This window comes from Cryptomeria japonica, chromosome 7 (genome assembly GCF_030272615.1).
Source record: "Cryptomeria japonica chromosome 7, Sugi_1.0, whole genome shotgun sequence".
In the NCBI taxonomy this organism is placed as follows: domain Eukaryota; kingdom Viridiplantae; phylum Streptophyta; class Pinopsida; order Cupressales; family Cupressaceae; genus Cryptomeria; species Cryptomeria japonica.
In genome coordinates this window covers 664699877-664726789 of record NC_081411.1, presented here as the reverse complement: position 1 = coordinate 664726789, position 26913 = coordinate 664699877, and the positions used below count along the sequence as shown (strand labels likewise).

The 26913-nt window shown below is 39.8% G+C and overlaps 1 long non-coding RNA gene across 1 annotated transcript; it reads left to right on the top strand.

The window, feature by feature from the left end:
- Positions 1–13286: 13286 nt before the first annotated feature.
- On the top strand, positions 13287–15442 carry LOC131857218 (uncharacterized). The gene is made up of 2 exons (XR_009358611.1): positions 13287–13498; positions 15194–15442. It is a non-coding gene; the product is annotated as an uncharacterized LOC131857218 (long non-coding RNA).
- Positions 15443–26913: the final 11471 nt, after the last annotated feature.

Here is a 26913-nt window from a genome sequence, read left to right as displayed (position 1 = left end):
TCTTCAAATGTGAATCCCCGAAGGGCGAAAATCATTCCTTCTTGGAATTCACCTTCCTCAACATCCATTTCATTGTCTGATTCCAATACTTTTGTGCCTGTAGGAGACGGAGATTGCTCATCTTCTTGATGGATTGACTCTACGTTTTCTTCATGAACTGGGGAAGGAATTTCCATCTCCGCCAATGACTCATCAATGGCCAATATGTCATTTATGTTTGTTGTTGCGGCAAAACGAGATGGTTCTAGCCTTTGTTTCTTCTGAGTAGGTCCTTCATTCACAACTGCCTTCCCTTTCTTTTTAGCACTTTCGATTGGCCTGGCACTTTGAGATGCCTCAACATTTGAAGAACATTTCTTCTGCTTCACCCATCGGGTCATAAGTCAAGGTTATATTTCTCCATCTTAATCTATGACTTTGTTGATCAACCCACCACCTAGAATATTTCACAACTGGCCGCATCAAGGTGGTCAAGTCTGCATGCTCCAATTCTGACCATTTGATAGGAGAAAGAGGTACATGCTAATCAAAGCTAGGCTTAGTATATTCTGCATTATCTTCCAGCTAATCTGGCACAAAGAAAGTTTTAGTCGTTCTAATCAAGCTTACGGGCAGTCTAGACCATAGTCTTTTCCTGATGTCAAATTCATCTGCAGCATTTGCCCAAAAATCCTCTATGTCCACTCAATGTTTGAATCTTTCTCCGTTCACTGATCCAATATTGTTGTAAGAATCATAATTAGTTCTTGATTGGTAGAATGTAAAGGAATACCACTGTATTTCTAGCTTGGCACTTTCAGCTATCTATGTTGTCGGACAAGACACCTTGATATTTCCAATTGTCTGAGAACTTCAAGTAGGATCATCCTGTTGGTTGGATAGATCGGAAGTCAATAAGGACAACCGTCAAAACCTTGAACTCTTATGTATGTAAATTTCGGAAACTGGATAAACCAGGATCCATACTTGTTGATTAAACTTTTGTCTTTAGGAGATAGCCTTTGGTGAGTTCCTCCTAGTAATGTCCTCGCGATGTACATCCGGAATGCATCATTGGCTCGCTTGAAATGGCTCTTCTCCTTAAGTTGTAGCTGACGATAACAGTCATAAGACTTGAATTCATTTTCTCCATTGCCAACTATGCCTCTGCCGATCAGTCCGGAATATCTAAAAATTTTGGCCAATGACTAGATAATGTAAGAGCTCATGTAGAATGACTTTCTCTTCTCCAAATTTATCAACTGTTCATGAAGGTTGTTGCTGATTATGCGGGACCAATTGAACATCTTGACTCCCGAGGTAATTTCATCTATAAAGTAGTACATTCATGTCTCAAATGGCGCACCTTGAGGGCTGCCCATTACCCTATTCAACAGTAGGATGATATCACCATATTCTTCTTTGAAGTATGGGTGCAATAGATTCTTTGGCACTTTCCCTTGGGGCCTTTTCTTTTCCAACAAAGACTTGTTAATATTTATCGAGCAGAGCTCAAACTGGTTATCATAGATCCTTTCGGTATCTTCTTTGGTCTTGTAGGAGGTTTTATTGTAGTTTGATATTCCAAATGTCTCTTGAATGGCTTTCTGAAAGATTAGCTAAAACTCTTCCATCAGGTGCAATGATCTCTCTTGATTGTGCGTTGTAGTGTATAGCACACTCAACTATCAACTCAACACATTCCTTAGCCAAAGGAAATCCAATTGCTTGGACAATTCCATTTCTCATCATCCGGCAAGCAATGGGTGTCGGCAGGTATCTATCATGCCCATACATTCTCCTTTTTAATTCTTCCAAGTCCACATGTCCAAGGTCAATGTCTGTGACATTCTTCCATTTAGATTTGATCTTTGATTCTAGTTGCACTCCTTTACTGGCAAACTTCATTGGTTCATTTCTGGAAGGTGCTCCTTTGGTGGTCATTAACCTACAAAACACATGAAAAATCAAAATTATTTTCAAGACAACTTGCTGATTTTAATTCTGATTTTCAGACCCTTTTACTTGAAAATTTCACTTTTTGCTTTGTCAAAAAGCTAAATTTCTGCGAAAAAAGCAGACAAAGTGAAGAATTTGGTCTAGAAATTGATGAATTTTGAGAGAAATAAGACAGAATAATAGAAGTATTCAGTCAAATTCAGATTTTGGATCATTGAAATTGCTCTCTGTGACTAAAATTTACCTTTAATTCTGAAAATTTTGTATTCTAAACCAAAAAAACACTTTATTCGTGTGTTACAACACTTAAAACATTTTACTCCTTCAAAATTCCTCTTCAAAAATCAATTTTCACAAAAATTTGAGAGAGATCTTCTCAATTGCTCTCCAAATTTCCAACCTAAATAGTGAATTCTGAAAGTGACTGGTTGAAAATATATAGAGTTTAAAGATTTTAAACTTAGAAGCTTCATCTTTGTGTTTTTTTGTTTTTTCTAATTTTTTATTATTTTTTTTTGTGTTTTAATGTTTTAAATCTTTCCAAAATGGAAAGTTTTATTTCTCTCAAAATTCCATCCTTAGTGAAGGAATCTTCTAGAACTTTCTCACAAATTCAAAACTCTTGAATTTTCGAAAATCTTAGTGTCTTGAAATTATTTTCTTTTTGAAAATAATTTGAAGTGTTGGAAAATATTAAAAATATTTGATGTGTCAAGTTTATTTTCCAACCCGTTCGTTGATTGACCCTTGATTCCATGTGCTTATTTTGTCAATTTTATTTTTCCTTTAGCCACTTTTCTCTCTTTATCATGGCAAGTTGATTGTCTTCGTGTCCAAATCATGGGCGAATTTTTTCATGCCTTGCTCAGGTATCTTCACATATTCCATTTATACCAAGGTTGAATGTTGAAGGTCTATATCTTATCTTTCTTGTGTTTGATCAAATTCTGTTTTCATGTCTAAAATTTGTAATTTCTTCATCGAAGTGGACTTCCAAATTACTTGGACAATTCTCTTCTTATGCCTTTCATGTTTCCTTGGCCTTTGCCATGTCTTGACAAACCTTTTTTATCTTCTCCGTAGCCTACGTGGACTTCATGAAGTTCGTGCCATGTTCATACTTCCATACCCCTTGGGCGGACTTCAAATATACCTCGTTATCTTGCTCCTTGGTTTAGGCAGACTTTGATCACGTTAGGAAATGGGTCGGACTTTAAGGTTTGTTGCCAACTTCAACTTAATTTATTTTCATGTGTCTAGGGCGGACTTTGGAGTGCATTAGCCAAGGGCGGACTTGGAATGTGCTTTGCCAATTTATGTTTTGCTTTAGTCTTTCTCGTAGAGGGTGGACTTTGACTCTCATTGGACATGCTTTTTGAGTGTTTGCCATCCTCGTGTCTTTCTTTTTTTTTGGCAGACTTTATAGTTTACAAGCCAAGGCGGACTTGGCTCACCTTGTGTCATCTACCTCTTGTGCCTAGTGGACTTCATGCTTCATTGGATCTTCCTTGTGTTAGGGTGGACTTTCTCATGCCCTGGACATTTTTAGCTTATGCCTTAGCGGACTTTGCCAACCTCTTGCCACTTTATCATGGGCAGACTTTGCAGGTTGTTTTCCATGTGCTTTAGGAGGGCGGAGTTAGAAGTTTGATTGCCAACTTTGTTTGCTTGACCTTAACCAAAGGTAGGAGATTGATTAACCTTTGCCATGGGTTAGCTGACTAAAGGTAGGAGTTTGGAGATTGCTTGCCAACCTTGTTTGTGCATGGGCAGACTTTCAAGAGTCTTAGCCATCCTTCCAACATATTTAAGCAGACTTTGGAGGTCCCCTGCCATGGGCGGACTTGAGGAGAGCTTGGACATTCTTCAACATGCTAGGTGAAGTTTGATAATGTGTTGTCATCTCTTCTCTGGCATGGCGGACTTGGAAGTAGACAAGACATGGCAGACTTAATGATTTCCTTGCCAAGGCAAACTTGGTCTATACTTAGATAGCCATGTGCCATCTCCTTTGCCAAATTTTGTCCTTGATTCCAATTTTCCTTCCAAACACATTAATTTGGGTTGCTATGTTCATATATGATCTGCCAAATTGATGCTAGATTTATCTAGGACAAAAACCCTAATTAGGGTTTCCACCTTGCTTTTTACACTTAGAGACCAAATTTTTCGATTATGAGAACATGGACAGTAATGATATGGCCTGAGGATGAAAACCCTAATTCCACAAAAAAGCAGAAAAAAGATAACCCTGTTTTTTTACTTAGAGGCAAAATATTTCGAATCTGAAGACATGGGCACTGACCAAATGATCTGAGGAACAAAACCCAGGTTTTACTTTCAAAAAAGCAAAAAACAAGCCGAAAAAAGTTGCGACCTTCCAAACACTTTGACAACATTCAAACTCTGATATGATCATGAATTCTCTATTTGGGTCGGGATGACTTCAAAACTCTCAGAGAAATTGGATTTATGAAATTGCAGAGCCAAGACAAAACCCTAAAAAGCAAAAATAGGAGGTCCCCATCTGCGATTGGGCAATGTGTGAAATAGGTCACGACAAGTACTAAATGCTTAAATGTGACTTTTCCTATCATTCCTACATCAGATCAATTTCGTGTGAAGTTGGGACATCCTTGACTCTCTTCCATGAAATCTATTCCTTCTACAATCCATAAATGCTTGAAATTCCCTCATTATGGCACTATTATGTGATATCCTCGATATAATTAAATAATAAATTTAAATACTTTATTGTAAGGCCCCAAATGTAATAACAAATCTTTCAGGCCCTTTATTTAATTAGATTAGTCAAGTGTTAGTTTGGTCGTATCGGCCCATTTGTAACCATTCGAGAAAGTTCCCGGAGCCCATATTTATGGCTGAGTTTGTCATTTGAGTTGGTATGCGAATTTTGTATTTTTCTCTGATTATGCGAATTCTTGTTGGAGTTTTGTTAGCCGCCATATCGGAGGTGAAAGACCCTCCCTACTTGGTATCCGCAGTTTCAGTGGGATTCATCCCTCACCCTATTCTGCTCTGTGTACTTGTTCCGAATTTGGCAAATCTGGAAACTCATCATTGTTGAATCAAATTTTACTTCTAGCTTCATTTCTGGTATACATGCATGTTAAAGGATTCTTATCACTCAAAGTTCAATACTTGATATGCACGCTAAAGATCAACCCTTGAACCACCAAAGGTAGTCCATTGAACCACTGTACCACACAACAGACCCCTCCCTCCTACCACACGTAGAAGTCCACAATACGGCTTCACCGTACAGCCACTCCTTCCTCACAGAACCGTACGACCTCTTCTCGTACGGCCACTCCATCCCCACACCACCGTACGACCGCTTCATCGTACGGCCACTCCATCCTCACACCATCATACGTACGACAACTCCCTCTGCTTCACATCATACGCCCTTGCCAATACACTACCATACGGTCAAGAACATCTCACACCGTACGAACATGACAGTGCATTACCATACGGTCAAGGAACACTACAGTGGTATTAGAGCTAGTCATCTTGCCATCTTGTCGTGTAGTGGATGCAAGTGTACACTAGAAGGAGGTACCGTTCGGCCGACCGAATGGGCGAACCATAGGATCCTGCAAGAGAAGGCATGGCACTATTAAGGGAGCTAACGAGAAGCAAAGCTCAACTCAACGACAACAAATCATTGAGGAAACCTTACGATAATTGGCCTTGGGAAAAACAAATGGAAAATAGAATGGGCAGGGCGATGATTCAGTCACTGGAAGGTCAAACATCCAACGCTCACATTCATGACCACTGATGCCGAATTTTCCTCAAAAAATGGAAGCGCCACGTGAGGACCAAGAACCCACCTTTTAGGAGATGCAAGCACAGTTGAACCAAGATTGGAGGGATGTAAATCTTGAGGGGGACATATCCTTCAAGGATTATGCTGAGCTCCGGATGAAATACACGAGCAACAGAAGTCAAGGCTATTATGGACACTATAACAACGATATCAAGCAGAAGGTTGGCAAGATCAACCTGTCATCCTTTGATGGGACCGGAGCAACCTCGGCACGAGCTTGGGTACAAAAAGTAGATACCTACTTCCAACTCAACCCGATGCCTGAAGATGAAGCTATCAAGTTTGCAGCACTTCACCTGGAAGGAGTCGCGCACGAATGGTGGCATCATGGAAGATCACCCTCGGCCATGACTAGATAACCTCCTATGTCAACTTCATGGAGAAGCTCATAGATCGGTTTGACAAGAAGGATACAAAACTCAATTTCAAGGAGTTCGCGCAACTAAAACAATTGGGACTTGTGGACAGTTACATCAAAGAGTTCCAGAGACTATCTGTATTGGTAACAGACATCTCAGAGCGGAGATTGGTGGTCTTGTTCATGGATGGATTGATGGAACCTCTAAAAGGTTGGGTAAAAGGGTTCAACCCCAGCATGCTCACAGAAGCAATCAAAAAGACCCGTAACATGGCAACATCTTCCTCTTCCAGAAATTTTGCACATACCAAACCACCTTTCATTCCGAAGGAGAAGGATAATAAACCCTTTCTGAAGAGGTGATTTCTTGATGAAGCCACAAAACAGGAACTTAGAAGGAAAAAGCTTTGTTTCACCTGCAAGGAGCCATGGGAACCAAGACACCGATGTTTGGGCAAAGGAAAGATTCACTATATTGAAGTGATGTCCGATGGAGAAGAGGAGCCTGAGGAAAGTGAACCGCCAAGGGAAGAATCTGTCGAAGAAACCAGCCTGGTAGATAGAATCTCCACATTGGTACGGAGGGGAGGCGTCATTGCCACACTAGCAGGTACCCCAAGGTGCAGTGTATTTAGGATACGTGGTACACTCCAAGGGCAACGAGTCTTGGTTATGCTCAATAGTGGGGCCTCCCTCAACTTCATAAACTCATTTCTCGTCACCCGAAGGAGTTTGTGTACAAAACAGCATGAAGGGTTCGATGTCAAGGTGGTAGGAGGCAATCTCCTATCATGCACTCACCTGGTTCTGCAACTGAGAATCACCATGGGAAATTACACGGTGACCGACGATTTCTTTGTAGTAGATCTAGATGACACGAATGTCATATTTGGCATTCAATGGATGGAGACCCTCGACCAGTACATGTAGAGCTTCAAAAAGATGGAGTTCTCATTCGAGGTAGATGGCAGGAAAGTGGTTCTCAGAGGAATGTCGAATGGCGGCCCGAGGGAGATTTCCGCCAAACGGATGGAAGCCATCTTCAAACATGATGAAGTAGTTTGGGCAGCACATTGCTTGATCTCGACAAAACCTATGAAAGAGCATCCGACTTAATACAAAGATGAGGAACTTCTATCGGTTTTGGATAAGTATAGTTTGGTCTTCGTTGATATTCCACCCGATATACCCCCACACTTAGGGTTTGAGCACACCATGGAGTAGGAGGAAGGAGCAAAACACGTTATCACCACACCCTACCGCCACCCGAAGAAGTTCAAAGAAGAGATAGAGAAAATGATCCAAGAACTCCTTGATAAAGGATGGATCCGGCCCAGAACTAGCCCCTTTGCGTCCTCCCTGGTACTGGTGACGAAACTCTCAGAGTGTGTGTTGACTACAATGCACTGAACAAGAAGACTATCAAGAATAGATACCCCATTCCCAGGATCGATGAGCTGCTGGACGAACTACATGGCGCAGTCTATTTCTCCAAAATTGATCACCCCTCTGACTACCATCAGATCCGTATGAGGGAGCGAGATGTGGAAAAGATAGCCTTTCCTTGCTATTATGGACATTGTGAGTTCTTGGTCATGCCATTTGGATTAACCAATGCTCTGGATTAACCAATGCTCTGGCCCCTTTTCAGTCCTGCATGAACCACATCTTCAACAAGCAACTGCGTAAGTTCAGAATGGTATTCTTCGATGACATACTCATCTACAACAAGACCTAGGAGGAACATCTGGGACATTTGGATGAAGTATTGGGGATTATGAAATCATAATCATTGTATGTCAAAAGGTCCAAATGTGAATTTGGAATGACTGCGGTCCTGTACTTGGGTCACGTCATTAGTGCCTAGGGGGTACAAGTTCACCAGGAAAAGATTCAGGCAATTTTGGATTGGCCTCCACCCAAGACTCTCTCGGAGCTGTGTGGACTTTTTGGATTGTGTACTTATTATAGGAGGTTTGTGAAAGGATTTTCACAACTTGCTGCACCACTAACAGATCTAACAAAGAAAGGATCCTTCCATTAAAATGCGCAAGCGCAACAGACCTTCGACAAATTAAAAGAAGTTATGAGCACGTGTCCGGTTCTAGCACTACCAGACTTCACTTGCCCTTTCATCCTGGAGTGTGATGCCTCGGGAGAAGGCATTGGAGCGGTGTTGATACAAGGCCATCACCCCATTGTGTTCGAGAATCGGAAGCTCTCAGCAGTTGAGCGGTTGTACTCCATCTACGACAAGGAGATGCTCGCCATCATGCACGCACTGACGAAGTTTCGGTAGTACCTCTTTGGCGCAAAGTTTGTTGTGCGGACAAACCACAATAGCTTGCGATATTTCTTGGAATAGAAAGATCTGAATGAACGACAACAGAAGTGGGTGAGCAAAGTCCAGGCATTTGATTTTGACATTGAGTATGTGAAGGGCAAGAATAACGTGATAGTCAATGCCCTGTCAAGAAGGCTTGCCATATGTTCTTTATCCCAGATTTTGGCGGAATGGAAGGAACACCTGTTGGTTGAAGACTCCAAGAATACTTTTGCCTGCAAATTGATGGATGGTTGAGTGCAGGATGACCAATACATGGTGGTTGATGACATCATTTACTACAAGGATAGAATTTATCTGGTACTCGAGTCCAAGATGAAGGAAAAGATTTTGAAGGAAATGCACGACTCTCCCTTGGTCGGACACCCGGGATACTTGAAAACCTACAAACAGTTCCAAGAAAGGTTTTCCTGGAAGGGACATAAGAACAGTGCCCTGCAGTATGTGTGGGAATGCTCCACCTGTCAGCAAAAAAAATCTGAGCACACCCTACCGGTCGGACTACTACAACCACTGCCAATACCCGACCAGAAATGGGATAGCATCTCGATGGATTTCATTAGTGCACTCCCCAGAGTGCAAAGAAAGGATTGCATTTTCATCGTAGTTGACCGCCTGACCAAGTATGCATATTTTTTTGCCATCCCCACAGAATACCAAGCAACTCAAGTAGTCGAGTTGTTCTTTCGTGAGGTATTCCGCTTACATGGTCTACTGCAAAACATAGTCAGTGACATAAAAGAAATTTTCTAAGTACCTTCTGGATGGAGTTATTTCGGTTGGCAGGAACCGAGTTGTCACCCAGCACAAGCTACCATCCGCAGACAGACGGACAGACCGAGATTGTGAACAAATGGTTGGAGGGTTATCTCAGGAACTACGTCTCAGCTCAACAGAAGGCTTGGGTTCGCTGGTTACATTTGGGTGAACACTATTACAACACCACCTATCACATGTCGATAGGCATGCCACCCTTCAAAGCACTGTACGGTTATGAACCTTCTTCATTTGTTGATCTGGCATTGGGAGACAGTCGTGTATCGACGGTCAAAGATTGGATTCAGGATAGTTTAGACATCCTGATATCTCTCAAAGATAACTTGTAGAGGGCTCAGAACCAGCAAAAGATGTACGTCGACCGACACCGGATTGAGCAAAATTTTGAGGTGGGCAATCTGATATATCTCCAACTTCAACCATACAGACAATCCTCCTTGAAGACAAATGGTAAGGAGAAGTTGAAGTCGTGTTTCTATGGACCCTACAGGGTGGTTCAGAGGGTGCGCAAAGTTGCCTACGAGTTGGAGCTTCTGAGGGGAGTCGGATTAACAATGTTTTTCACGTCTCATGTCTCAAGAAGGTCGTAGGGCAGCGTGTCACAATGTCCAAGGATCTGCCACCCATCCACGAAGAAGGAAAACTAATTCTGGAGCCGGCGCAAATCATCCATGTCAGAGAAAAGAGGCTGAGATCACCCACAGTCAAGGAGTTCCTTGTGCGCTGGAAGAATCTACCCATCGAGGATGCCACCTAGGAAGGCGAGCAAATTCTGGAGCAACCAAGTTTGCAATTGCTTGAGGGCAAGCAATTTTTGGCCCGAGAGGACCGTGATGTCCTCGATATAATTAAATAATAAATTTAAATACTTTATTGTAAGGCCCCAAATGTAATAACAAATCTTTTGGGCCCTTTATTTAATTAGATTAGTCAAGTCTTAGGTTGGTCGTGTTGGCCCATTTGTAAGCCTTTAGGAAAGTTCCCGGAGCCCATATTTATGGTCGAGTCTGTCATTTGTGTTGGTATGCGAATTTGGTATTTTTCTTTGATTGTGCGAATTCCTATTGGAGTTCTATTATCTGCCATTTCGAAGGTGAAAGACCCTCCCTACTTGGTATTCGCAGCTTCGGTGGGATTCATCCCTCACCCTATTCTACTCTGTGTACTTGTTCCGGATCTGGCAAATTTGGAAACTCATCATTGTTGAATAAAATTTTACTTCTAGCTTCATTTCTAGTATACATGCATGTTAAAGGATTCTTATCACTCAGAGTTCAATACTTGATATGTGCGCAAAAGATCAACCCTTGAACCACCGAAGGTAGTCCATTGAACCACCATACCACATGGCAGACCCCTCCCTCCTACCACACGTGGAAGTCCACAGTACAGCTTCACCGTATGACCACTCTTTCCTCACATAACCGTACGACCTCTTCCCATACGGGCACTCCATCCCCACACCACCGTACGCCCTCCTCACCGTACGGCCACTCCATCCCATACCACCGTACGGCCACTCCATCCTCACACCACCGTACGTACGGCAACTCCCTCTGCTTCACACCGCACACCCTTGCCAATACACTACTGTATGGTCGGGAACATCTCACACCGTATGAACTTGACATTGCATTACCGTACGGTCAAGGAACATTACATATTATAACAATTAATCATATCCTTACCAACCCATAGCAAAGCGTGGTAATTTCACCCTTGATTATTTTTTGTCTCAACAACTTGAACCACTAAAGTCTCGAAGTGACATCATTTTCTTATCTTATTAGAAGTGACAAAATGAGATGATCATGTCCTTGAGTAAGCCTAAAGATCCTATACCTATGGATATTCCTCCTCTCCATAACGGACTTGGTATTCTTCCTACTCCTATTCGCCCTCTATATGCCTCAGTCCGGCCTCCTACATCTTACAAAGGAAAGCACTTGGCAATCCCTATCTCTCAATATAGTAGGGCTTCTCTCATTCCTCCTTTAAAGGAAGACAAGAAGACTATGTCCATTGATTCTCAGCCTTCACAAGTCTCATTTAAAAACAAAAGGAATCATTGTGCGAGAGAACACTGATGAAGACGTTGTGCTAAGGCTCGTGAAGTTGCTTAAAAACCATTTCCTCTCTGAAGACACCAAAAGTTAATTTGATCCCATTTGTCCAACCTTCGCGTAACCCTAGGGAGGAAGTTCAACCTAAATCACCAAGATTAAAATGCTTAAGAAAAATCATGGTTCATGTTCTTTTCGTGTTTGAGATCCTATTTTTATTAATCTATATGATGATATGGATGATAATGTTGTTCATGCTATAATGTTTATTCTAATGATTCTGATGATATGTATGAGCTTATTGATATTAATCAAGACTCATTTTCACATTTTTCAAAAGCATTAACCCTAGCTCCTAGTGACAAACAAAGTGACTCATCATTAGAACATGGTCCTTGTTTGGAACTTGTAGTAGCTCCATCTGTTGTGCTCAAGGTGGCTGTTATCAATAAAGCCTGCACCCTATGCTAAAGCTGTGAACTTCAGCTGCCTATTGAAACATGGGAACACTTTGAGGTTGTGGGTAACCTGAAGACTGAAGTGGACCTCCAGAGTAAGCTGGTTCTTTTCAAATTCTTCACCTAAACTAACAATTTCTTCAGGGAAAAAAGTGAGGAGGAGAACATATGAAACTAAAATCTAAACCTAAGGTGATGCACCAGATGATATGTTGAAATTCAAATAAGCAAATGATACACAGTATAACAGTGATAATGAAGCTATTTTACACTAACCAACAAACCATAATCTCTGCATCAATACTTCATAAGAAGGTTGGATAATCATAGTCCTAAGAGGAAAAACTCCTCCTTTCACAACCTAAGACTGATAATTACTAAAAAACACAGCTTATGAACTGAAAGAGTATATGTATTTCTGTATAAGGCATCAACAGAAAGTGCAATTTTAAGGAAGGCAAAAGCCAACCACAAAGAACTGCCTAACACTAAAGACACACAATAACAGAAAAGATGAGAAGGTACAAGCTATTATCCCTGCCAAAAGGTATCACCAAGCTTTATTATTCCTGAAAATGTGTTACAAAAACATTCCCCCTTGCAGAAAGAACTTAGAAATTACAGTCTGCCAAAAAGATGAATGAAGAAGAACCCTGGAAAAAGTGAAGTCCTGTAGTATATATGTTTTTTTAAAAGCAGATAATGAATACAATAATCTACCTCATCTTGGGCGAGCAGAAACAAAAAACCCCTTTTAAAAGACCTGAAACATGTCTGAAAGGGAGAAACCTGGGCCAAAGTCAAGCCACGCCATGCTGCAACCATAAAAGCTCCTAAATGCATCATAAATGGTCCCAAAATATCTCCTGACAGGCTTGCAAGCCTTCATAAATGCCAAAAATGTCTCCTTGACTTCACAATAAATGAAAATAAATATCTGTTAAAGTGATTTTAAAATTTATTACTCAATTGAATATTTGTTTAATTTCATTTTTATATTTAAAGTCAAAATTTAATAACATGAAAATAATTAAGTTATTTATTAAAGTGATTAAATTCACTTTAACAAGTAATTTATCATTTTTATTTATTAAAATTTAATAAATGCAATAAGAAAACATTTGTTAAAGTGATGAATTTTAAATCACTTTAGTAAACATTTTTCTTGCTCCTTTTATTAAATTTTTTTTGACTTTAAATATAAATTCGAAAAAAATAAAAATAAAAATTAAGTAATAAATTTAAATCATTTTAATAAATAGTTATTTCATTTAAACTTTAAAACCTATGCTTAAACTTCATAAAAAAACCATATTTATTAAGTGACATATTTTTATCACTTAATAAATATGGGCAAGGAAGATGCAAAAATAAACAAATTTCACCCCCTTGCATTTGCGTGGCAATAAGCATGAGGAAAAAGAAAAGAACAAGGCAAAATATCCCAAGGTCGATACATTTAGGGAAGAGAAAACCTAAAATATTCATTTCTTTCTTCTTCTTGATATTTTCGCATCTCTCATTCCTCTAGAAAACTCTGCCGTGAAGTAGCAGCCATGAGGGTTTGGGCAAGAATGATTGCCATTTTTGGAAAAAATGCAGTAAATGCAAGGCAAAAATTCGATTAGGTTCTGCACAGGTACCGCCATGAGGAATACCTTGAGGGATTTTCAGCTTCGAAACCAAGCACTCAGTCCGCCATAGGTACATGCCACATTCTGAAGGTTTTGCGAATTTCTGGAAACGATTTTCTAATTTCTATGCATATTAGGCATTTCATTTTTTATTTTCTGCTATAGCGTGATCTTCTAGTTGGGCACCATGTTTGATTGTGGCCTGATTTCTGCATATTCCACATATTCTGAGGGCTTTTTCGAAATTCTGGAAACGATTGCTGACTTCCAGGTGCATATTTCTTACTGAAAATAATGGTTTTATCAGATTTTCCTAAATAATACTTAGTGGAAAAAACGTGAAAACAATGTTGTTGTGTGTTTCCGCCATCAATGGTTGCTTCAGGCGAGGTTTCTTACATAGCAATTTGATTTCTTGAGGACTGAAAAAGTAAAAAAGGTGTAAACCTTTCTTTCGCTCTTCTAAAACTGTACTATGTTGTGCGTCAAAAGATGCATTTTTAACTGTAGCTGCATATGAATCTGTTTTGTAACTGGAAATGTGTTGATTTCTGAAAGTTGATTCTCAGGGAAAAATATTTCCTTCATGACTGAAAGGTATTTCGATTTTCTGCAAAAATATTTGCTTCTGAAAACTGAAAAAAAAATTTAAGACTTTCTGAGCAAAACCCTTCTGAAAGTGATTTAAAAAAAAAAAATTAACTGTTATGGGGGCTCTTGTGGCGACCTCCTTTGTCATATTGGCACGCACTGCATCCTCTCCTGGAAACCGTTACATGATCATGCCTTTATTTTCTTTAAAATTGTCATCATGCTGCTACAGGCTTCTTTATATATATCAGGAAATTTGTATGGATTGGAAAAGATTAAGTGTTCATTTTTTAATTGTTGTAATCCTCCTTATGGCTGCTATATTGCGATAAGTCTGATGATTGTGCTGTCACTGGTCTTTGTCATATTATAAACCCTTGAAATAGTCACTATCATGGTGGTTGCTCCTTAAAATTTACAGTCAGACCTGTCACTTGTGAAAAATATGACTATTTGAAGCAAGATAGGCATTATCCTTACTTACCAGTCAGTGTACTAATGTTTATGACTCAGTATTTTCAATAAGCTCATTGTCTGGAATCTTTGCACTTATGGCTGACTGTGATGTGAATAGATTTTTTGGTACCTTTGCTTATATTTGCATATTGCACTTTAAGGAAGAAAACATTAGATCTCTAAAATCAGTCCCTGCTGATTATTATCTGACAGTCACTGCATCTTTGTACTGAAGGCTCGTCTTACATAGGAGTTATTACAATCATGAAACTCCCCTTACTGTTGTCAAATGCCATAATGCTTCTAGTCTTTAAATACAGAACCACTCCTATTGCTGCTCATACCTATTTTTTATTCTTGTTTGCATCATGTCTTGAGATATCACTGCATGGCTTTGTTGAATTTATATGAGCTGGGCTCAACCTTTGTGCGAGCCTCATTTACCCCCACTCATTTGTGAAGTTTATGACCAGCAAGCTATCCTTTTCCTAATCCTGTACATGAAGCAAACATGTTAGCAATAATATGCATATGTGTGGTGATTTTCTTTCGATCTAATATTTGTTTTTCATGAGATCTTCCGCGGTGCTGACTATATGCACCTGATGCATGTAGGGACTATATATACATGCATGCATTAATATACATGTTAGGAATGTAATCATCCATTGCTTAGAACAAAATGTTCTAACCCATTGCATATTTAACTCATTTGCAGATACTGCAAGGAAGGCAAATGCAAACAAGGACGAAGCAGCAAGACGAAGGCAACACCAAGGCTACTCCAATCGTTCCAGTCATTCAGGCAATGACTGGTTCCACTCTCAACATGCTTTCTTTATTTTTGTACTCATGTATACATGTCTATGTATTTCCTTCCTGCACCTAATGTATGTAGCTAGTCTCACGGCTCTTTGTGTGGGACGCATGTTTGAATATTAATAAAAATACTTCTCTTTTTTGATGAGATGTCTCTCTCTCTTTTGCTGTCACAAACTAGAAGTATTAAAATGTAATCTTTAGCTCATTTTTTTCCAATGCAGTTGGAATGCAAATAGCAGAAGTAAAACGTACTTGTACCATTTTGTAAAAACAAGCATTACTTAGCCTATTTTTCAGCTAGAAGCGAAACAATAGGTAACAGTGGCTACTCTTGCATCTTGCCCACCTTCCCAAAATAATGTTCAGCAAGATTGGGAGGCGAACGATTTGCTTGATTAGCTTCATTCGTGTCATAGATCCTCTCGTGTGTTTGCTTGTTTGTAATCTATTTTCCCCATGATATGTTTTTGTGTTATGTTAGGTTATCTTTGGTTGACCCTTGATACTCTGTTGGTACAAAGTAATAAAGACGTTGAATTGGTTGTGACATTCTTCTATATGTTGTCATTTGTGTTGTCTACTTCAGAATGATGCAAAGCGTTGAGATCTATTTTGGTCTCTTCCATGTTGACTCAAAAAGACACAGGGTCCTGTTGTGACCATTTCACACATCGCCCCATTAGAATGGGGACCCCCTCTTTTTCTTAGGGTTTTGCTTTCCCTTAGTTAGTTTCTCTCTCACCTTGCTAGGTTTTGAGTGAGTGAGTAGTTGCCTGGGCTGGCTAGATTAGGGCTAATCTGTGAAAGCTCGTTTTAGGGTTTCTTTCAAGCTGAGTCTAGCCTAGTTTTGGGAGGTCGTTAGTTGTCTGCCTCGAACCTTAAGTTTACCTTAATGAATTATTTCCTTTCAGGAGAATCAGGATGGTGAGATTGAAGCAGAGGATGAATGGGTCTAAGGTCAGGATAGGTCTAGTTTGATGGTTTTCTTGTTAGAGTCCTGTTTTCTTCTAGGTCTGAGTCGATTCAGTAGAGTCAGTGGTTAGAGAGGGATGAAAGTGGTGATTTCAGAAATTGATGAATGAATGCACTGGATGATGATTTAAGGAGTTTTGGAAGGAAATGATCAAAATTGTTGACTTTTGAGGCGTAATTGAGAAAGTTGATACATAATTCGTCTTGAAGAAGAGTTTTTAGGCTTTGAAATGATGAAAGCCAGTCTACGATGAGATTTTTCGCTCTTGACCCTTCCAAAGGGTCCAGACTGAAATCTCTCTTTCTTGCCTTCCTTTGGCCCTGAAAACCCAGTGGGACCTTGCCTAGACCAAATTGGATGAGGAATTGTCTTGATAGTGAGTGAAGGAAGTTGATTTGATCAAGTTTGATTGAGAATGAAGTGAACCTAAGTAAGAAGCTGGCCCAAAAAGTGATTTTCGCTCCTGACCCTTCCAAAGGGTCCAGAGCGAAAATCCTTGAAAACCTCAATTTCTTCATTTTTCAGGACAAACTTTTGCTTCCTTAGGCATGCTTGGTGATGTTTTTTGAATGTTCTAGCCTTGTAAAGATGGAAAGGGAAAGGATTTTAGTCAAGAGGAAGAATTTCGCTCCTGACCCTTCCAAAGGGTCCAGAGCAAAATTCTTGAAACCTCTCATTTTTACTTGGCTAAAGGCAGGATCTTGATGGAGATGCGTGAAGAAGGGTCTTTGTTTGTCTCTCAAAGAAAATTGGAGTTCAAAAGGTCAAGAATCAAGCTCAAATCTTGATTTTCGCTCCTGACCCTTCCAAAGGGTCCAAAGCGAGATTCATCATTAACCTTATTTGTTGCCTTGAATGGACTAGAAACCTTGTTCCTAATGTGGAAAATGATCTAATTTTTCCTTATGAGATGCTTTGAAGTTTGAAAGTGAGCAATCTAGCCTGTAATTAGATTTTCGCTCCTGACCCTTCCTAAGGGTCCAGAGCGAAAATCTTCTTAAAGCTCATTTCCTCCTAAGTTTGGCTAATTTTTGATTTGCAGGGTATCTTGGAAGGAAGGTTGGACATTCTTGTTGCCTTTGAAATGTTTGAAAGCATTGAAAATGAAGGATTTTGGACCAAAAAGGAAATTTCGCTCCTGACCCTTCCAAAGGGTCCAGAGCGAAATTCCTAAAAGCTCTTATTTTTGCATTGAAGAAGGTCAACTTCTTGGTCTTTTATGGCATGAATGGAAGAGAAATAACTTGTCTTTGCCTCTAGAGGTTGTTTTGAATTGAAAAAATGAAGAATCTAGCCCAAGTCAAGATTTTCGCTCCTGACCCTTCCAAAGGGTCCAGAGCGAAAATCTCTCTAAGAGGCATTTCTTTCCTTGTTTGGCCAAATCTTGATGTCCAAGGCATGATGAGAAGAAGAATGAACATGATCTAGCCTTTGAGAGTGTTTAGAAGTTATGAAAATAAGGGGTTTTAGCAAGGAAAGGAAATTTCGCTCCTAACCCTTCCAAAGGGTCTAGAGCGAAATTCCTTATGGGCCTACTTTTGACCTTTCTTGGACATGAAACCTTGTTCCTAGGGCAATGAAGGATGAAATTCTACCTTGCAAAGAAGTTTCAAGTTGAAAAAATGATGATTTTTGGTCAAGAATGAGAATTTCGCTCCTGACCCTTCCAAAGGGTCCAGACCGAATTTTCTCAAAACCTCTCTTTGCTATCAATTTTTGCTAGATCAAGTGTGGAATAAGGTAAAATCAAGGAGAAGTTACCCCTAAGAGTGACTTTGAGTTGCTAGAAACCATGAAAGATGAAGGAATTGAGCCTAAAAATGATTTTCGCTCCCGACCCTTCCAAAGGGTGCAGAGCGAAAATCCTTAAAATCATCTTTTCTTCCAAAATTTGAGCGAAGCCAAGCTTGGACAAGGGCGCGAGAAGTCATTTAGATTGCCTTAGAGTGGATTTTGATTGCCAAGAATGCAAATTTTGAAGCCAAATGAGATTTTCGCTCCTGACCCTTCCAAAGGGTCCAGAGCGAAATTCTTAAGATCACCCTTTTTCCTTGCAAATCAAGTCAAGATTTTGGTTTTATACCCTGGAGAGGAGTGAGGCAAAATATCCCTAAAAAAAGAAATTCGCTCCTGACCCTCCCAAAGGGTCCAGAGCAAAAATCCTAAAATCTACCTATTCCTTTCAAATTTATGCTAAGCTATGCCTAGACCAAGGTAAAAGATGCCCTTGAGATTGCCCTTCAGTTGATGGTTGTCTCCAAAAATGATGATTTTAGGCCAGAGGAGGAAAATCGCTCCTTCCCCTTCCAAAGGGTCCAGGGCAAAAATCCTTCAATCACCTATTTTGCCTTGCAAAATCAAGTCAAACTTGGATTGGATGAAAGAAGAGAACTATTTCCTAGCCTTGTGAGGTGGATTGAAGTTGAAATGATGAAAAATGAGCTACAAACAAAGAAATTCGCTCCTGACCCTTCCAAAGGGTCCAGAGCGAAATTTTGGATAGGTCTTGTCCCTACCTAGGTTGTTGAGCAAAATTGACCTTTTTCGCCTTGTGAGGATCAAACCAATGCTAGCAAGTTGAGAAGTGGATTCAAACTGAAGGAATTTTGATGAATTGAAGTGAAGGAGATTGGAAATTTGGACTGAAAGGTGAATTTCGCTCCTAACCTTTCCAAAGGGTCCAGAGCAAAATTCCCAAAATGCACTATTTCCTTCAAAATATTGTTGAGCCAAGTCAGTGGTTGAGATGAATGGACCTTGGAGAATGCCTTAGAGAAGGTTGATGATCAAGCAAAGGTGAATTTTGACCTAAAAAAGTGAATTTCGCTCCTGACCCTTCCAAAGGGTCCAGAGCGAAATTCCCATTCACACCTAATTTACCCATGTGAAAGGCAAAAAAAAAATTGAAATCCTAGGCTTTGTTAGACCAAAACAAGCATATGCTCGCCTTCCGGACGATTTTGAAGTGAAAAAAATGAGGTATTCAAGGCCTAGTCAAGAAAATCGCTCCTGACCCTTCCAAAGGGTCCAGGGCGAAATTCTTCAGAACACCTATTATTCACATTGTTTGGGCCAAGTTGAAGGCAAGTTGCAAAATTATGATGGCAAGAATATGGGAGATGGCAAATCTAGGCTATAAAGATGTTGATTAATGAAGCAAACAAGCCTAGATAAAAAAAAAATTCAAGCAAGCCTCCTTGGAGAGACCTAAACTTTGAATATTTTAATGTCTAAGGAATGAAGCATCAAGCCTTAATCAAGCTTTAACATTCCCTAAGCTAGCCTATAGTCTTTCACTAAATTTGCCTATTAGAACACATTTGGGAGACTAAGACAAATTTGCATGAATAAGGACATTTATAATTTAACTAATTAATTTCTAAGCCTTGAAATACATGAAAAATCCACCTTTTAGCTTTGAAATTAATTTAAAAACATTAAAAAATCATATTTGAGAGCTCAAAATTCATTATTGTGCCTTTGCAAACAAGTCGGCCATGCTTGTGGAGGAGTTTTTCCAATTTATTTAAGCCTTTACCAAGTCGGCCTTGAGGCAAAACAAGGTGAGCGTCCTATATAAGGGAGGTGTGTTTTGACAATTTTAAATCATTCATTTATTTTCCATTGTGTGAACTTGAAGAGAAGACCTATAATTGCGAATTCCAGCTTAGTTGAAGGCGAATTTCTTGCTAGTTGAAGGCAAATTTCCAGATCTTGAAGGTTGATTAAAAGCGAATTTTTTATTGAAGAGCTGGTTGAAGGTTAATTTCCAGATTTTGGAGGAAGCTTGAAGGTTAATTGAAGATTGAAGCCATCAAAGAGAGGACCAGAAATTCAAATCAAACATCCTTGTCCAGCAAATCCTCATTTTCCTTTATTCATTTTTCAAGGGTTGATAGCTTAAAGTCAAGGAAGAGGTATGTATAATCAGTTTTCTGAAAGCTTATTCAAGATTTAGTTTGATTTTTCATAGCAATCCTTTGAAAGTCCAAGTCTTGTACAATCAGATTTCAATGCATAATTAATATTAATTTGAAAATTCATAATTCTAGGATTTATCATATCATTTTCAAATTAATATTTAATTATTTCCTTGAAAGGTCTTAAATCCTATACCCTAAGATATTATGCTCAAACCCTAACTTTAAGCTTTTTGTGTAAGTATCAAATGACGACCCCCAAGGCCGGAGGATCCACTACTCGACAAGCTCTCATCAAGGAGGATCAGAGGAATGACGAATTGGAGACCAGGATCGTGTCCAAGTGGAGCAATATCGAAGACACCAACCTGGGAAACTTCAATATGAAGAAGTTTCGAGAAGCGCCCTACATCGGCAAGCCATCACCTGTTGCAAAGAAGATAATTAAGAGTGGCATCATCAAGGCTGCAGGTTTCCCTTCCGCAGTCAAGTGTCATGAGTTGATGAACGAGCTTGCTCGACACTATGATTCACACTCTAGGAAGATTGTAGCCGAGGATGGAACTATCTTAGCCTATCTTTCGGAGGAAGCTATAAGTGAAGCCTTTCATCTCCCGGAACATAGAGACATGATCTACAAGAGTTTGGAAGGAGCTAGGTCTATCTACGAAGATGATCCTGAGTCCTGTCTGAACTTCATCAATAAGAATTGGTTGCTCAAAAGTCGACCTCGCCTGAACAAGATTCCCAATACACCGCACAGAATCGACTTCCAGGAAGAATTCAAGAACTTGATAACCTTGCTCAATCGGGTCACGAGTGCCTCTCAAGCTTTCTTCTTCGACAAATGGATGTTCTTCTTCATACAACTGATCGTCCAAGGAAAGGGAATGCTCAATTGGGCTAGAATCATTACCAACAGTTTGGACGTGCAGTTGAGAAGACTAAGGCCTACTAAGTCATTTCACATGAGTTCATATGTTATATATGCCTTGATCAAAGGTTTTGAGTATGCAGGACTACCTCACAAAGGAGTTGTTGGAAGAGGACGCAGAGAAATAAGAGTTTGTGATTCTTATGTTCAACTGCATCATCCGCCAGAAAGTGACTACAAGCTAGTCAATGACACCTTCACGATGTATATCACCAGAACATTGCAAGGAGGGATTAACAATCGACTGTCTCTGGATGCACAAGAGCTCGTGAAGAAGCACGGTGCATGGTTCATTTAGTTTCCAAAATTCACATACATCAAAGTTCATGGATGTCCTTCACCTCCCTACATGTTGCCAAGATATCCTACAAACAGAATAGTACTACTTGGGGTGACTAGGCAGTTGGAAGCTTATGCAAAGGCATCAAGACACAAGCATGGAAATGGAATTCTTGTACCCATCCTACTAGGGAACTCGGCTGAAGTGTGTCCTAATACTCAGGCCACGGAAGATGCGGAGAAGGAATTATCTCTATATTCATTCACATCCTTTGCCTCAAGGGAGAATTTTGATCCTCGTGGTTATATAGAAGAGACAGTCGGGAAGAAGTACAAACATGAGTTTCAAGTGGAAGACTTTTGGATGAATGTCCAGGATGATGTAGAGGTCAAAAGAAAGATGCATTCCAGGTTACCCTTGGATCTCATCAGGAAATGCAAAATTTATAGAATAGCCGATCAAGCCAAGGACAGTGGTAGATACCTCCAATCATCCTATGAGAAGGAAGATAAAGAAATGAAGGTAGATTGGAATGAGACCGAGGTTTTAGACTTAAGAGCTGTGATGGCTCTCATCTTATCTTGCACTCGCAAATGGGTGGACGTACAGCATCAAAAGTTGAAGGAGCAGCATGTATCCATGACATTCACCTTGGAAACAAGACCAGAAGAAGGAGAGGCAAGTGTGAGTGAGAATACTTCTCATTCCAAAGGTTCAAAGAGGAAAGAAGGACCTGAGAAGAGAGAGCCTCCCAAGAAGAACCAGAAAATGAATCCTGATCACCCACTAAGCACATCTTCTAGGCATGAAAAGGAAGCGAGTCAAGGAGAAGATCAAAGGCAGATAGTGTACGAAATTGATGAGTCTATGGAATCCATGGTACAGAATGATAAACAAAGAAAAGGATAGACACCTCAGCATTCATCAAGTCAATCTCCCCAGGTTGGTGCTAATGAGCAACGAGAAGAAAAGAATGATGATGAGGCAACATCTCCTTTTAGAGAAGATAGACCTCTGCCTAAAGAAATACGAGTGAGGGAAAGGAGATCTACCATTCCGGATTGGCTAAAAGAGAGCTTGACAAGGGTAGTTGTGGTTGAAGAGGAAGAACATGTATTTGACTTGGAAAGCCTTATAGGAAATTCTCATGAAGTAATAGAAAAGAAGAAGGCCACAAAGATGTCAAAGGTAATTAGAGATGAGACAAGATCCAGAAAAGTGCAGATAACTACACCAGTGGTGGACAAGTATGAAGATGAGATTCTAGCAGAAGAATGTGATCTAGAAACATTTGATCTTGGTCCACTTACCACCGAGCAAGCTATGGAAGAAGCAACTGATTCACTGAAAGCACTCAAAGACAAGCTCAAAGAAGAAGTGGAAAGGAATAAGAAGCTCGAAAGAGAGGTCAGTGCTTGGAGGAATTATTTTAGGCATCTTAACCAGCCTTTGAGAAGACGGGATCCAGCAATATCTCCTTTACATGCACTTCCTCTTGAATCAATAAGTGAGGCAGAGAGGGTGAAGAGCCTAGTCCAACTCATGAGTTCTTGGATTGATGAATCTTAAAAGGTAGCCATTCAATTTGCAACAAGAATGATGAATACAGTTCATCGAGCTATCCAGGTCCTTGAGATTATCCATAATCTAATGATAATTGTAGCTGCATTCACTCACACTAGAGATGTTATCATCCCAGTCTTGCAAGTGATAAGAGAGACACCAAGACGAATTCTAGCACAAGAAAATATAATGGATGGAGGAACCCATAGCCTCCTGCAATGATCAGCTCTGCTCCAGATGAAGGAAATTCTTTTTGAAGACGTCAACACCAGATGCAGTCGAGTTGAAGGCACCATCCATCTAGTTCAAGACAAGGTCTTTGAGGTGTTGTGTACCATCCTTGACAGACGGATTGAGATCGAGACAGATGTGGACATCAAGGAGTTGGAAGACAGAATCAAGGTCATCTTTTGCAAGGAAGAGAACATCGTTACAGAAAGGCAGCGAGATCAAATGTATGCTACTATGTTCCTGATTGAGAAGACCAAGGAACTTGAGCCTGGGTGGGAGACGACTCTTCTCACTGCTTTTGATCAAGTCCTTCACTTGGAAGAACGAATGAAGAATCTTCCTGAGATTCCCATTGCTGAGATTGAGGGAATTTTGTCCAGATTCATTGAATATGCTAGAAAAGAGCATAGGAAAGGGAACAAAGTTCTAGATGACAAGTTGTTAAAAGATGATGTGGCAGCTTAATTCCTATTGGTCTATGTCTCCTCGTTATTTGTGCCATTTTTTATTGGCTAAGGATTAATAATGTTTATGTAAATGGGGACTTTTTTGGTAACAAACCCCAATTAGGGTTTAGGTGTCAAAATCTCAGCCATCGATCTTCTTTTGATCCAGGTTGTTCATTGTATTTGAGAGTGCTATATAAGCCCTCGCTCATTTCATTTTAAGGATTAGAAAGGTTAGAAAAGTTAGAAAGTTCTAGAGAAATAAGTTTAATATTGTTTGTAGCAAAATTGAGTAGTGAAGAGAGAAAGTTGAACAATTGTTGTTTATTTGGCTATGAGATCAATAAAATATTGAAGTTATGGTGTTTTATTGCAATCCTTGTGGCTACTTTCATGGTTGTTTATTTTCTTGAATCACTCCTAGTAGAGATAGCGTTTAAATTTTAAGTTTGAAGGACGAATGTTGTGCCTAATCTTCGATAAGATTCACATTCCAAACCACTAGCTTCTTACTGATTGTAAGAACGCCTTGTGTGGTCAACTGGAAACATTAAGATTGGCCAAGAGATCAATCATCATTAGAAGTATTGATATGTATCTCCCTAATAGCATCTATCTCCTTGGTGATTTGAAAATCGTTGAATCCCCTTAGAAGATCGCACCAATTCCAGTGGAGTTATAGTCCTTTGGCAATACTGAAATTGGTAAAATCTTATCAAGACCAGTCCTCATTAAGTCATTCTTAGGATTAGTTTAAGTATTTCTTCCTCGAAACCCTTATCTTTTGATCTTTTTTTGAAAATCTGTTAGTATTAGGAAAATCATGTTTCCTCATTTGAAAAGATAGTAGCACGGACAAGCTTTCTTTGAAAGTACATAAGGCCCCTTAAAGAAACAGCAAACACAATGACCACTGGTGCTTATCCGCGAGTAGAGATCTTACAAAGCAGAACCTTGAAGTCCTTCCGATTGATCCTTTTTTGCGGTATCTTCAGCATTCGGAGACTTTACTCAAGAGAGGATAAGATACCTCTGGGTATTTTATTCTGTGTTTGGTCGTGTACAAAATACACATCAACAGGTCCCTTCTGATGCAGCCATAACCGGTAAACCCTCAAAAGACAATTGACTGGCTTATGCAACAAGAGTAACACAACGAAAGCAACAAGAAAACATAGCAAGATTACATAAACAGATCATTTTATTGTCTTAGAACCTCCGGCAACCAACCGGTTATCATCATACAATCATCTTAGAACATCCAGTAGTCAACCAGTTACATGCAGGCTACAAGCCAGATACAATCCATCTGAAACTCTCAGAGTCAATAGGATCACTAATCACGAATCTAAATCTTTATTCTGATTTCTACTTCTTTTGTCCTACAAATGATTACATAATACCCTATATATACGCTCTGGAATATATCTGGGTCGGCCACAAAACGTTACATTTACCAATGCAGGAAAATGAAACATGTAACTAGGTCGGCCCTAAGAATGAAAGAAATTCTTCCGAAAAATAACCAAGAAGTGCAGATCAGCAGGAAGGTCGGCCACATGCCAAAGAACATCGGACAAGACCCCAAATAGATCCACATGCGAAGAAACCGCTCCAGAAATGAAGGAAAACCAACCGGTAAGCACAAGAACTGTCCTGGAACCCAAAAATAGTCAACCCGGAGCAAGAACTAGCCCGAAAAGAATCCAAATGGACTAAAAATCTGGAATTAAGCACATGAACCAGCCTAGAAACTGAAAATAGGATCTGCAATAAAAAGCAAGCAACTACCGACAGGAACATAGAAAACTGCACACTGACTGAACAAGAACTCCTGCATTAGACACCCGAGGTAGAAAGAGATGTTCCATGAGAGGCAACTCATGAACATCAAAAAGGATTCGAGATAAAGACCCCATCCTCATTTCTGATCCAAACATCTTCCTTATCTGCAAACCTCTTCTTTCGCTCATCCGGGACCTCAACTGGATTCTCTAACCCCTGACTCCCTTTGTTTCCCTTCCTTTGCTTCAGATCTACACATTGTCTCTACTTACTTCTCTCTTTCTTCTGCAACTCTAATTTGTTTCTTCCACAAGACTTCATCCAGTTTGTCACCATAAGCTTTATGTCATTCAGTTCTATCTGTCCATCGGGCTTATCTATCAAATCCTTCTGTAAACTCATGGCATCTTCCAATATAAATTCTGCAACTAGTTTCTCAGTACTGCAACTTTTCTCAAGATTCAGGTTCTTCACCTCCCTCTCTTTCTCCTTCAAAGAAGTCAATGTGAACTTCTGCCCATCTTTCTCAATAGTGATTAGGTTTCTTCTACAGTCATAAATAGCTCCTATATCAAACTGTCAAGGTCTTCCCAACAAAGCATGACAAACACTTTGTTCTGGTGTATTCACACATCCCCCCATTGCAAATGGGGACCCCCACTTTTTGCTTTTTGGGGTTAGCCCTTTTGGTTTTGTTGTTAGTCGTTTTAGTGTCTTAGCCTTTGTATTTAAGGGATTGAGTCAGGTGGATATCCTCAAGAGGTTAGGTGAATTGAGTGATTAGGGGTTATTTAGATCATTCCTAGGGTGTTTTTTGTGTACTATCCGGTCGCACTTCAAGTTGCTAAATCAAACCTTGGTTGAATGCATAATCTCCTCCTAGGTCCCATCACTTACATCAAGGACAGAGTAAATTCGCCTTAAGGAGTCTGGAATGTCATCTTGATCCTCAAATGTCCTGCAATTTGGCTAAAGTCTAGAATGTCATCCTGATCTTGAAATTTGACTAAGTCTAGAAAATTAAAGAATCCTCCAAAAACTAGATTTTGCATTATAACTCCTGGAGGTCCGAAACCACTCTCAAACATCCTGACAATATATATGGAATATAACTTAAAGTATAAGTGGAATTTCCTTATATCTCTTATATTCCATATATGAATCCTGACGGAGAGACTAACATGTCAAATTTCACTTCTGACCCTTCCAAAGGGTCTAGAGCAAATTTCCTTATATCTCCCTTCTTGGTCCTAATTTGCCTCATAAACCTTATCCCTATGGCGTGGTTGACAGAGTATTAATGTGTGAAATAAAGTGAAGTGATGAAAAGTGAAGGATTTGAGCATAAATGCAAATTTCGCTCCTGACCCTTTCAAAGGGTCTAGAGCGAAATTTTTCTAAGCTCCTGACCCTTCCAAAGGGTCCAGAGCGAAATCCTCCAAATGACTTATTTCATCATTAGGGACATCAGATGGTGGACATAT